Below are 14,002 nucleotides of genomic sequence, written 5' to 3' on the forward strand. Positions count from 1 at the left end.
TCTTTTCTGTAGACCCTGTTTAGGTACTGGAAGGCTGCTATAAGGACTCCCCGGAGCCTTCTCTTCTTCAGGCTGAACAGCCCCAACTGTCAGCTTGTCTTCACAGGAGAGAGGCTCCAGCCCTCTGATCATCTTCATGGCCCTCCTCTGGACTCACTCTGACAGGTCCATGTCCTTCTTATGTTGGGGGTCCCAGGGCTGGATGCAGTACTCCAGGTGGGGTCTCACGAGAATAGAGTAGAGGGGCAGAATCACCTCCTTCGACCTGTTGGCCATGTTTCTTCTGATCCAGCCCAGGATATGGTTGGCTTTCTGGATTGCAAGCGTACATTGCTGGCTCATGTTGAGCTTCTCATCAACCAACATCCCCAGGTCATTCTCCTCAGGGCTCCTCTCAATGCTGTCATAGGTAGCATGTTTAAAGAAACACCAAGGCTACATAATGTTACTGGAGCCCTAGAATTTAAGAAGGAAAGACAGTTGGTTTTAAGCTATGTTTGTTTCTCTCTCCTCACTGCCACTTTGAAATACTACAACTGTGGAAGGCTTGGTTGCAATACATGGCTGAAGCTACATAATAGTCAAGTTATTTAGATGTTAGTTTAGCTCTGAAATAAATCTTTTGAAGGCCATTTAAATCTTATTCACATGTTTCAGGGTATTAGGAGACTCTGCTACAGGAGGCACCTTGGTATTACTGTTCTCCAAGGGGGCAAAACTTTGGAGCATTGTGGGAGCGGTGTATTCAGTGGGGTGATCAAGTGTGTGGGTGATCTATTGCTGATGTGCATGCTGATGACTGGATACCTTGACACCTTTTGACAGCAATCCATGAATGAGTTATAGTGATGGGCTACAGGCATTAAGGAGTGACACGGAAGGCTGTGTCAAGGTATATAGGAGCTAAAGGTTGATTGAGACAAAGAAATTAAATCAGTAGGCATTAGGAGCTAGATCCAATAAAAAGCTTAGGCTTAGACTTAAAGCAGGATTGACGTTGAATCTGTGTAAGTCCAAAATAATGACCACAAACCCTTCTTTACCTGGAGACCACAAATGCTGAAAGAACTTATCTTTTTCATGGTGTTTATAGGCCTTTAAAAAAAAAAAGTGTGAAATTCCCTTACTTTTGGTAGTTCCCTCTCTGCAGTGTGGCAAGTCCCTGGTCTAAGTAGTTCAGAATTTCAGTCTCACTGGCATGGAGACATCAGGTATTGCTTTGCTTCCCAGTACAGTGGAAGCCCTCAAGTAGTGTCTAATATATTCTGACAGGATCAAGGTCCTCAGTTAGAGGGCTAAAAGAACCCTTCCTCTGTCCCGCTGAAACTGTCACTGTGCCGTCAAGTACCAGACTCCTAGAACCAGAGAGAACAAGCACATAAGACACATTTTAATCTAATAGTTAAATCCACCATGCCAGAAAGATGCATCTTTAGATTCGATTTGCAGTTCAAAGTCTTCTTCAATCTGATTTACCTTATAATTGTTTAAAGCAAAATTCATAAAAGTCAGCGCAAGGACCAAAACACGGGTTCCTGTCCTGTTAGGTAAATGCTCTGTTCACTAAACGACAAGATTCAAACCCATGTTTGAATATCACCCAGGAGGATGTACTTTAACCATTGGACTACTATTGTTGTCAGGATGATTCCAGTCCCCAGGGTTTGGAAATATCTCTGTGCATAGGTGGGGTTCTACTTTCTCAACTGAGCTAAGCTGAAAGTGATTCTCTGCTTAAAATAATAGCTACTTTGCTTTCCATTTGAGGGTAGAGATTTTCATTTGCAGCTTGCATCCCAGGGGAGTTTTCTTCTCCCAAAGCTTTGGTCCTAAAAGAGACATGTAATGTCTAATTCTTAGAGAAATCTAAATCAGACATAGTCCAAATGCTTAAGTGTCTAAGATAGCTAAATAACTTTAACTATCTTGGACACAGACCTTACTGAAAGCAGAACTGAGCAGTTCATGGAAGTGGGAAAGCCTGGTTGCATTTTTATTGACTCTTGGGGACTCCAAGGACTGTGCATTTTGAAGAATCTTTTGCTCTTTTACCTGGGAGTCATGACAAACTGGAGCCATGGGAACCTTTGGTCCTCTGTATGTAATGTGCAAGTCGAAAGTTGTTTCTCTCATTTATTTCAAACCAAAATATTTGCTCAATTGTCAAAGATTCAGCTCAGCTGACTGGACAGCAAGAAAAGAGCTCAGGGATAATTGATGGGCTGAGGGTGGAAGAAAGCTGTTGGATTGAAACAGTCTCTGGAGAATGGCAGAAAAATGTTACAGAGAACCCAGGAGAGGCAATATGACCCACAAAAAGAATGCAGGGGATAAATAGAGAGGATCTATTAATACAGACATTCATTAAAATTAGTGGGCTTTTAATGTGTGTCGTAATATTTAAACCAGTTTCTAAATATCAGCTAAAATTTAGCTAAGTTACTTCAGTCTCCACAGAAAGCTAGTTTCAAACATCTATTTTCCTGTATCCAACAGGTTAAACATCTCGGTCTGCCATTTTAACACGTACAGTCATTCAGAGTTGGAATTTAGGGTAAATATTTGAATGTTAGAATAAGCATATTTCATCTACATACAAGTGGAATACTGTTAGCATTTCTCAGATTTGGAATGGGATTTTATGTTCTATATTTAAGATGTTTAGTGAGCATATCGTACCTTATGATTGCAAAACAGGACTCTAGACTGATCTGTGAACACAGGTGCCCGAACTTCTAAGTACTTATGTACTTAAAACAACAAAGCAAGTAATTTTATCTTTTTTATTTATCATTTGATAAGCTATCTTTTAAAAATCCTCTTACTTTTGTTTGTAGTATGAAAACAACACCTTTATAACATTGGCCAAATATTCAGCTTTTACTTATTTCAGGGAATAAGTGATGTGTTGCATTTTTGCAATGACTCATATTTAGCTTGCCTACTAGGCCTCAATAACATATTTCTAGTTAAATCTTTCATTTCTAGTAGTTTCTAGTTATTTCTTCAGGCTGTGCAACAGAAAGAAGGTATGAACCTATGTGGTGGGCCCATGATCATGAAAGGCTCAACTCTGATATAATACAGAGATTGAAAATAATATAGTGGGAAAAGGTTTGCTTGTCTGGATGAGGTATATACATCCCATACCATGGGAGGTGTGCCCCATGGCTATTATCTGAACTGTAAGGGCAAAGAATACGTTAATTTTCATATTGTGACATCTATAATCTGTTGAATTTACTTAAATCTAAATTTGGGGCAGCAGGGAGAGGAGTGGGAGGAAATTCTGTATCCAGATACCTTGCTAGGAGATAGTGAGAACAAGCCACGTCATTAGCATCTCAAATATTTGTTGTTGCTAATTGCTTGTTGCTTCTTATCCTTGTTGCTTCTTATTCTTGACTTTTGGGTCAACTGTAGATAGGCTATAGAAACAAGCTATAGACTTTATAGGTCTATTTAGCTTTGGAAAGGAAAAATAAGGACAGAGTATGAACGAGATCCCTAAAAAATGGTTAATATGGTAATATTTGGAGTCACTCTGCTAAATTTTAGGTGCCTTGTGGTATCTGCATCCCTGAATAAAACACTCTAGTCATTGAATTTATGAATGAGAATCAAATAGACAATAGGGAGCTACTAAAGTTATCTAATAGGAAACCCTGATGGCAAGGTTGGGTCTTATACCCTTGCCCTGTCAGAGGGTTTAGATACTCAACGCTGGGTCACAAGGACACGTTTTTCTCACATCAGGTTTTATATCCTGCAGCCCTCTTGTGCAGTGAGGTACCTAAGCTGCTGCTTTTAGAAACAGAACACTTTGCAGAAAACAATCCCAGAGTTTTGGGATTGAAGAAAGGAAAAGTTTAACCCCTTAAAGCATGGACTGGCACATTCGTCTAAGAGGGAATATTTGGATATAATCCCTGTTCCAAGAACAACGTGTGCGTTTAACGTGAAATTCTAGTTAGATAAAATACAAAACTGACACCAAGATCTTCATGTCTCCTGAGCCAGGTCAACTTCTTCCTGTAAAGTCTGTAAAGTCACTCTTCCAGGCCTACAGCAGTGTTTCACAAGAATTGTTCTAACCATGAAGGTACCATAAGAAAAGAAGTAACATCTCCAATGGCTGAGCCCATTGTGCTTTTTGAAGAGCTCAGTCTTCTAACTGTACTTTAAGGTCAGGCCCCTCCTGATCAAGCACAGTCGGGATTGCTCTGCTCAGTTACATAGACTGGACCAAGGAACTGGACTGGTACAATCTGCCAAGTCTAAAGACAGGTGGGATTTGTGGATTTCTCTCTTAGATCTTCAAAGGTGTTTAAATCCCTACACAGCCCACTTCAGGCAATCATGTCCTTTTGTGAACCTCAGCTGAGCTTTCTAAGACTTCAAGCTCTTTTCAGAGCACTGCCTGCAAAGCACACTATAGAGGTACATGGATAATGAGACTCAGGATGCTTTGCTGGTCTAGGAGGTCTTGATACTGCTCAGGATTCAGAGTTGAAGTGGCAATCCAGAGCTTTGGTATTCTTTGGGTATCAAGGCAGATTTTTGACCAAAACTACACATGTCTGAGTGAGGACAATAGTTGTGAAACAGGGTGGGTAGGTTGAAGGTAACTGATAACTTCTGCGTTCTGAGCTGAGACTACGTGAGCTGAGTCACTTAACGAGTGAGGTGTGTATGACTTGGTGGTACATATGAGATATGTGTGTGCATATGTGTGTGGGTGGCACTAGGACAAGTGGGTGGAAAGGTGAGAACTAGATTTCATGGGTGAACAGAGAAGAAATAATAAACAGAATGGCTAATTGGAAAGTTTCTGAACAGCCTTCTCCAGAGACATGAAAGTTTAATAAGTTCTGAGTAGGTTGGACAGATAACACAAATACAGTATTAGCTATATAAAGTGGTAAAAATTAAAGTATATGCTAACTTCTTTTTGTAACTTATCAATTACCACTTAATAGAATTATAGTGCAGATTATCTTGCCCTTGACCTTCATACTCAATGATTCAAGATTAGAGCATAGCTCTTGAGAACCAGAAACACAGGCTCCTTCTCAGGATGCTGTAGCCCTACAGGGAGGGACAGCCTCCAGCTGGAGCCATGAACCTGCCTTGTGGCCATTTCCTTGGGTCAGTCCTCAATGACATGAAGCTATGTGCATCAGGAGAAAACAAGAGTATGTGTTAAACTGTAGTTATTAATGCCGAAATATAAAAGTATCTGTAAAAAACCAATAAAAGCTCCTGGGTTCCTATGTTGTCTGGTATAGTTCAGAGCCACCTAGGAGCTTCTTTAATTTATTTTTTTTTAGTATACATGGCTGCAGGAGTACATTCAGATTCCCAGAGACCACAGACTATGAGCGGGCATCCCATATGTATGATGGCAGGGAGATTGTAGGATGTATAGATTCATACAAGCCATTATACTGGTTGTATTTATGTGGAAATTTCTTCTCTCCACCAGGGGGGATCTTTCTGATCTTTCTGGGGTTGAGTGTGCCAACTGCTTGTGCTTCTGGCCCTGCCTTCTCCAAGGGAAGACAGCAGACACCTCCATACTGCTATACTTCTCTGGTGTCTCTGAAGAGGGAATGCGAACTGCCAAGGGACAGACAGTGAAAGAGCCAGCTTACTAATTAACACCCCTTTATTAGGGAGGAATACCTTCAACTCCCAGGGCAATGAGGGACAATTAGGAGCAGCTTGCAGTCTTTAAATACAGCAACAGTGACCTGTTTGGGGGAAAGTCCTGATTAAGCTTCTCAGAAACTCCTTATTTCTTCATACAAGCTGTATGCCTGTCTGTCCCTCTGTGTTAGGGATGAGCCAAGAACCATGACTGACAGAAGACAAGGTTAGGAGGCCTCTCTCATGTAGGTTTCATAGAATCATAGAATGGTTTAGGTTGGAAAGGACCTTGAAGATCATCTAGTTCCAACCCCACTGTCATAGGCAGGGGCATCTTCCACTAGATCAGGGTGCTCAAAATCCCATCCAGCCTGGCCTTGAACACCTCCAGGGGTGGAGGTTCCATGACTTCTCTGGGCAACCAGTGCCTTACCATCCTCAGAGTGAAAATTTCTTCCTAATATCTAATTCTTACCTCCTTGAATGGTCTAGGCTGTTGAATGGCTTGGGGCAGTTAGAAATACTAAGCAATGCTTCGACCATCCTCAGAACTAAGCAAACCTATGGGAAATGAGCCAGCAGTCACAGGGGCACTTGGCTTGTATCCGTCGAGATTTCATGTTATGGGGGACAGAAGTCAGGCTTTTATAGGAGATTATATGTGAAAGAGAAATACTGGTTGATAAACTATTGGTTTATCCAAAGCAAAGTATATGCCTAATAAAAGGACCTTCTAAGTACTAACAAGAACTCTTTTACACAATTTTGTGATGTAATTTTAATGTATAATCTGTTTATATAGTGCAGTATTTTTGTAGAATTATGGCAGAATTATTAATAAGCCTTTAAAAACCAGAAGGAAGAAAGGAAGAGAGAGAGAGCTGGAGAAAAGTGAGAAAAAGCAAGCAAGTATGTTTCTGCATTGTTCCGTAGCAGACAAGAGATTAAGAAATAGGAGAATTTTATTCCTTTAAGTTCAGGTTGAGCTTCTGATCAACACATCACTGTTCTGTAAGACACGTTGCACTCCAGAAATGGGTGCAAACCCAGAGAAGCCTCTTATTTCCCTTCATTGTATGTTAGTAATAACAACAGCAACAGTAATAGCAAACCGATTGATGAAGGTTGTGTTCCTGGGGGCAAAGGCAATGTCTCTGTTAGCTTTGCAGGCGAGGTGGGCAGGCTGTTGTAAATGCAGAGCGTTTGGATGGTGTGGCCAGGACGTGCTATCCCCGTACTTTGCTGGGATTCTGCTTCCACATTTCACGTACACCCACTCATGTGACCATTCGCAATCATTTAAGCCACCTGTGTCCCAGAGCATGGACACTTGCCTTCAATCTTATGCCAATGTGCATGGTAAACTGCATGAAAAGTAATGCCCTGTTTTATACATTACATGATATATAGTTCGGTATAAAGAAATGTTTAAATAAGCTGGTATTATCTTGAAATTATCAAACATTGCAAGACATAAAGTGCAAGAAACTCAACACTAGCAACTACAAGCTGTGACCTTTTAGACTAGCTGATCTGGACAGACTTACACCTGTAGCTGTACATCATCTTTTAGCGTAGAGATATCAACTGAGTAGCAAACATTATGATTTTTCAAAAGTGTATTGTCTGATACTGCATAAGGCAATAGCATGACTTGCCACGTACTTTCCTTTTAATTCTACAGAAGTCAAGAACTTACAAATTCAATAAACATTGATTATAAATTAGATTCATGACAACTGTGATCTCATTAATTGTATTTTTAATGAACCAGTGCTAAACCATGTTCTGCTGCGTAGATACAAAATACATTTTTTGCTATGCACTACACATCACAATTTTCACATTCATGTGATCTGTGGGATATTTAAGCCAGTCATACTCTTGTGGGCAAGTTTTCTTCACAGCCCACAAGGCTTGACCCAGTGGAGGGCTCAAGTGGCCGCCAGTGGGGAGTGCAACCCAGAGCCCTGAGTAAGACCTCTGTGCTCACTATCCAGTGCCATGGATTATGAGCTGTTTCAGAATGAGATCTCAGAAAACCACTGCCTATGGTCTCATCTCTTTTTTGAACAGAAAGGTACCTGGTGAGTCTAAATAAATCCAGAATTATGTAAAAGGCATGGCCAAGCGGCTACACAGCAGGGAAGAGGTGCCAATACTCTGGAGAGTCTTAACCTCAGAGAGCTCCTGCTCTGAACTCCAGTTTGGGGAAGAGTGGGCTGCCCCACCACTCCTCTGCGCATCTGTGTTTCCTTCACTGGGGTTACTGAGAGGAAGGGACATCAGGTATATGCCAGGTCTACTGATGGGGATGACCAGGCGATACCAGACGATAATTTGGGGTACGCTGTGGACCCTGCCTTACAATGAAAAACCATCACGAGTCACTGGATTACAGTTTTGGCTTCACATAACTCCACCTAATTCTTGTTTTAAGCACCCAAGACCTTTATTGAATATAGGCTAAGGTTATCCAGCCTCTTCAGTGCATGAGAAGAGGCAGTATTTTAGAATAGAATTTAATGTCACTCTTAGTTGAATTAGTAATAAAAACTTGCAGTTCCCCTTCAATACCTACCTTATTTCTTTCTTGACAATATTTTACCTCCTGTCTGGCATCATAGCTATAATTAAGAGAACTTTCCCTTCAGGTGCCCAGTTCTTTAATACTTATGTCCTTTTAAATGTTCATATTCCACAAGCATTCCCATTCAATTCCACGTTATGTAGACTGCATTTGGCTTTTCATATTTCCTCCTAGCTCAAAGGCATGTTTATGTAAAGATATAGCAGATAATTTACTCAGATGCAAATAAAAACTATAGGATTATTTAACTTATTGCCATTACATTAGTGCTAAACAAATCACGGCCCAAAGCAGACTGATGCCAGATAGGCTGGCAGTCAAGCAGATAGAGCTCTGCTATGGCAGGTCCAGAGAGAAGTGATTGCAAAAGCAGAGAAGTCAAACTCCAGACCCCGCAATCCCTGTTGAACAGCTTCTCTTCTAAAAGGACGGGAGCTCTTCCAATACTACAGATGCTGAAGATTTCAGGGAGAACCTCTCTAATGGCATCATTAAAAATTGCAATCCTCCTTCAAATGCCCACCTTCCTGTCTTCACAATGTTTTTCCTCCTATTTGGCATCAATGGCAAAGCTGTTTATTAATCATCCTGTAATTCCCCTTCCCGGCATGAAGGGTCCTGCAGAACCTGCATCGTGACTGTAGGTATCTCTAACTGCTGCATGGCAGGCAGGTGGAGGCTTGGTGAGCAAAACTCTGGGTCAGCATAGGGCTACTCTCCCACTGGGCAAAAATGGTTAAGCACACTGCCAAATGTGACCTGTGAGCTCTCCCTGGAATGAACTGCTCTGAACACGCGAGATGGGAGAGCAGTCTTTGGTTGGTGCAAGGTATGGCACCGTGAGCCCACATCTGCTTGGAGGAAAGGAAGAAATAGCTCATAAATTGACTGAGTAATGTTGAAGTTGCTGAGGAACTGAATGTGCCTGGAGAAGCCTGAAGTTACCCCAAGCAAATTATTCCACAGGTCCCAATCTGAAATACATGAATTTTAGACATATTCTTCACCTAGTTTTGTTCATAAAATCGTATTGACATAATATAAAATAAATAAAAAATATAAATTGTAAGGTTCATTGTGTCATTTTCACAATTTAACGTTGATACTTAGAATTAATTCACTCAAAGTATTAGTCGAAAGTAGTATTAGTGCAGCAGCGGTGGGAAATAGTGAGGGCAGAAACGGGAAGAAGTCTGCATTGGAGCGGAATTTGGCTCATTGCTTCGCAGCAGGTATTTAAGCTATTCATGCCTGGGTCAGCATTTCATTCAGTGTTTGAACACATCTTGGCACAACAAGGTCCAAATATTTAAGTCTAGGAAGTTACAGCTGTGTTTTTAAAGGTATTAGGCTAGTAAAATCAATGAAAGATGACTAAAACACCTCTTAATTGGGCTCTTACATCTTAATAAAAGTTGCGGGATAACATTTTCTTTTGTAAAATGTTTTCAGAGAAATTACTATATTATTTTTATCATAAGAAATAAAGAGATTTCAAGGCCAGGTGGAGAGGTTTAACAAGGGCAGTGTGAGAGATGCAGACCAAGAGGGGACAAATATCTCTAAAAACGTGTTGGCTGTTTCATCTGCAGGAAAGAGGGATCGCAGGCTGATGGCAGTTGATAGGAGGCAGAGCTCAGGGATGTGGTGTCTGAGTGTCCCAGGAGCCAAAATGTTATTTGTCATCTCTGTCAAAAAATGACCATCATTATTATGATCTCCTGCATAGCACAGATCGTGGAACTTCAAATAACGATCCCAGGATAAGAGTCAGTGTCTTTTAAATACGGACCTACTCTTGATTTAAAGATGGTGAATGAGAATGGGTTGTACCCTTTGATAGGCTGTTCCAGCAGGTAGTTATTCTCCCTGTCAAAAATGCATGTCTTTTTTATTCTTGTTTGGATGTATGCTAGTTTCAAACAGGTGTTTGGTTTTGATTGTGCAATTAAAACACTGTGAAGAAATCTACAAGGCACTTTAGACAAATGGAAATTCTTAAATACTTCTTTATTATAAAACTTTGCAATTGTATAATTATGATAAAACTGTTTTCCACCTCTCTCTTTAGCTGGCTTGCAACGATTTTTGAAAGAATTTGGCACTTTAAAGCTATAATTAGGAAGTAAAGTTGTAAGACATTTTTATTTCTATAAAACAAATGTAGATTTTATTTTAATTGGGAAAAACACTTTAAGTTAGTAGGTTATTACCAGCTTAAACTGTAATAAGACCACTGTTTTTGCCAGTCAGAATGGGATTGCACTAAATGTGAGATAAACCATCCTGAGCCAGCCCCAAAATAAAGCTAGTCTCAGAGCCTCACTTCTCAAAGTATAAAATGGTGAAAAAAAAAAGTTATAAAAAGTTAAGACCCATGTGCTGCTGCTGCACTGAATACAGACTCATGGTACGTGCCCAACCCACCTCTCTATGGCCCGTGATACTTTTTCCCACATCCACGACCCTATGGCACATTTCTGGCTGTCCCCCAGCGTCCCTTCCTTCTGTGCAAGTTCTCAGCAGCGATGCTGCTGCCAGCCAGCATGCCCCACACACAGCCCGGGGCACAATGTGCAGCTGCATCCAGCACTACGAAAAGCAGCTGTTCGTAGAGGCACTGCTTAAGGGGCAGAATTAGGTGTGAACATCAGCCGTGTGTGGTGGTGATGGTGGTGGCTCAGACAAGAGCCAGAACAAAGGTGGATTAATGTGGGCCCACATGATGGCAAATACATCTGCTGGCAGTGGCACGGTGTGAAAGGATGTGCTACGGCATTGGCCCCTGCCTTTTGAGGGTTGTAGCTGGGCAGATCCTGAAGTTTGGTTGGCTGTTCCATGTTTGTTTGTTTATTATTATGGCTTCTCTCACCAAAACCCAGCCTCATGCCCAGAGCAGAACTGTGAATGCAGCAGAATCTTCCTCTCTGGATTGAAACCAGATCTGGATGTATAGGACATGTAGTTTGGACTAAAAATAGTTTGTACTGCTCACTTCTTTTCTTGCAGTTGCTCAAGAGGTAGCAGAGAAGCAACAAGCAGAACGGGAAGCAAAGATCTGTTTGGCCAGACATATTTCTTTAGTGAATCTCAGCAGCTCCTGTGGCATAATAGACATCCTGCAACACAAGCTCCTCCAGAAAACCGTCAGGTCAAGATATGACTTTAAGCTGGCCAGTGGGAAAAAAATGATAGGAGAGCCTGCAAGTGAAATGTCAGGAAAGAGGCATAACATTTGGCACATTTGTGAAAGTGCCTTGTGATTTTGGGTGCTCAGATGAAATAGAATACGGGCCAGGCATCTTCGATGGGCACAGGAGTTGCTTTTGGAAATATTAGCTGTGATGTCTCACACATGATGTAGTCACGCCATAGTCAACAGGGCACTGAGGGTCATGACATAGCACAGAATTTGCACCTGCAGTGTTTGCACAGAAGGCTCCATGGCTGTTCTCACACCTGTGTAAATCAAGGTCCTTTCCAAGATTTGGGATGTTGACTTGTATAAAATTAGGACAAATAAGATCATGTACTGAATAGCAATTGTGAAATTCTTGATTTATTACAGTTTACACTAACACATAACAGCGTAAATTGAAGTTTGCATCACTGTTTTCAAAGCACTTTGCTCTTAGATGTTGTAGTTGCTACTAATTCCACAGTAAGCCAAGCTAAATGAGAATGAGATTTACAGATAGTTAGTTTAAATGTTAATTTTTTATTTATTGTTATTTTTATTTCACAGACTATTGTTGCACCCCACAGTGCTCAGAAACTTATTTTGTAAAAATATTATCTTGCTACTGTGAGATGTGCTTGTGAGTCACACTGCCGTGAGAAAAACAATGCTATATTAGTCAGCCCAGCAGCACGGAGGTAGCTATAGAACTGAGCTGTGTCCCAGGTACTGCATGAATCTTTAACAAGGCTATCAATACCCCACCTACTTATGGCTATAGTTATGGTCACAATAGGAATAACAGCTAAAACTGTACAGATATGTAGCTTCCAAATCATTGTTGCTGATGCTTGTGTACTAGATTTGGCAGAAAGAACACAAATTGAATTTTAGATGTCCAATACCATCAAGCTGAGTCATCAGGGGAAAAAAAAAATTACTTTTGACCTTGTAAAGTGAGCACGTAATTTTTTAATGTGAATTTATTCAAATTCTGCATTTTAAAATAGCATATGCGCAGCTATAGTTGCAAACCATAGAAATAAGATTGCAAGATGAAATTAAGAATGCCTGGTATGTTAAATGTCACAACTTTATTAGGTCTCAAATATTACTTTCACAGTCTCAGTACCATTAACCTCAATTCGTTTTAGTCCACCACACCAGAGAAGTGAGCTAGACAAAGTGAGTAAGTGAATTCTCCATCATTCACTTCTTCATGTTATTGTGAGGATCAATAAATACCCATTCAAAGGAACTGAGGTTAAGTCACCCATTAATCCTGCCTCCCAGAGATTCTAAATTATTATTTTATTTTCCTCCTCATCACCTTTAAAGCATACAGAAGGCAGTTTATGGAAAGTGGGAATAATATAGAAAAGAACTTGATGAAAGATTAAGCAAGTGTTTGTATGGGGAAAACTCAGTGCTCCTTGAAGAGGTCCTCTTGCAGTCTGTGGTTGGGCTACTTGTAGCACTTTTTTTTCTTGGCAATTTCTTTGTTCTAGGACCTGATTTCTCCCTGTGCTCAGTTGTTTGTTTGTTTGGTCATGTTTTTTTCAAAAGATTTGTGTTGCTTCACAGACAAAAAAAGTGTGTCCTTGAATGTAAACAGCATTTGACAACATTTTTTAAAATAATAAACTTTGAATATAAACAAAGGCATTGTCAGTGCATCAGGTCAAATTCAATGAAAAGCTGCTCAGCACTGTCAAACAGCTCAGAATGGCTTTGCTTATGCATCCTAGTATTTTTTTCTCTATATAACTTTTATCTTCTTTTAGCTGTCTTTTCAGTAAAGAGGGAACCACTGCCACTCACATTAGGCTCTAAAGTCCTTGCAACACCAAGGCACAGAGTGACTGTTGCAACCCTTTTGTCACCTGTAACTGAAACGCTTTGCTTTGTGATGCATATTGCAATCCACTGAAGCTTTCCCACCCAAACTTTCAGCGCTGGGACTCGCAGCAGCAGGTGCTCCAGCTGTTTGAACAGTAGTGTGTAGACCAGCTATCAGGAAGGTCTGCTTCTGTTTGATTTTGTGTTTATTTTGGCAAAACCCTTTGAGCTAATGTTTGTTACTCTAAAACAACTTTAAAACTTGGTTGGGAGTGAACCTTTCAAGGTATGTACGAACAGATATATGTGTGTGCTGGAACACAAATCTGGCTTGGAAGAAGCCTATGCCTACCTATGCCTAAGCTAATAACCTACCTTGGAATATGAATAAAACAAACTTGATTTGGTTTACACCAATCTACTCAGATGTGACATAAATTGTCATTCACGTGATGGTCCACCTGGAATGGCAGAAAAATAAGTAAGTTGCTAACTGAACCCACCTCACCACACAAAAAGATGCTTCGGTATGAAGAGAGGAAGGAAGCATGCAGCTGGGGCTGCAGGGAGAAGGCAAACTGCCTTTCCACGAGCAGTTTGCTCTAAAGTCAGCTGTCAGCATGCATTCCAACAACCTAATAAAAAGCAAGAGATTTAATGCAATGTAACATTATAAGCCAACCATTTCAAAATAAATGCATAAGAGGCCTCAATGAGAAACTTTCCTTAAAATGAGTATTTGTTTC

The sequence above is a fragment of the Charadrius vociferus genome, unplaced genomic scaffold (assembly GCF_000708025.1).
Source record: "Charadrius vociferus isolate BGI_N301 unplaced genomic scaffold, ASM70802v2 scaffold122, whole genome shotgun sequence".
Lineage (NCBI taxonomy): Eukaryota > Metazoa > Chordata > Aves > Charadriiformes > Charadriidae > Charadrius > Charadrius vociferus.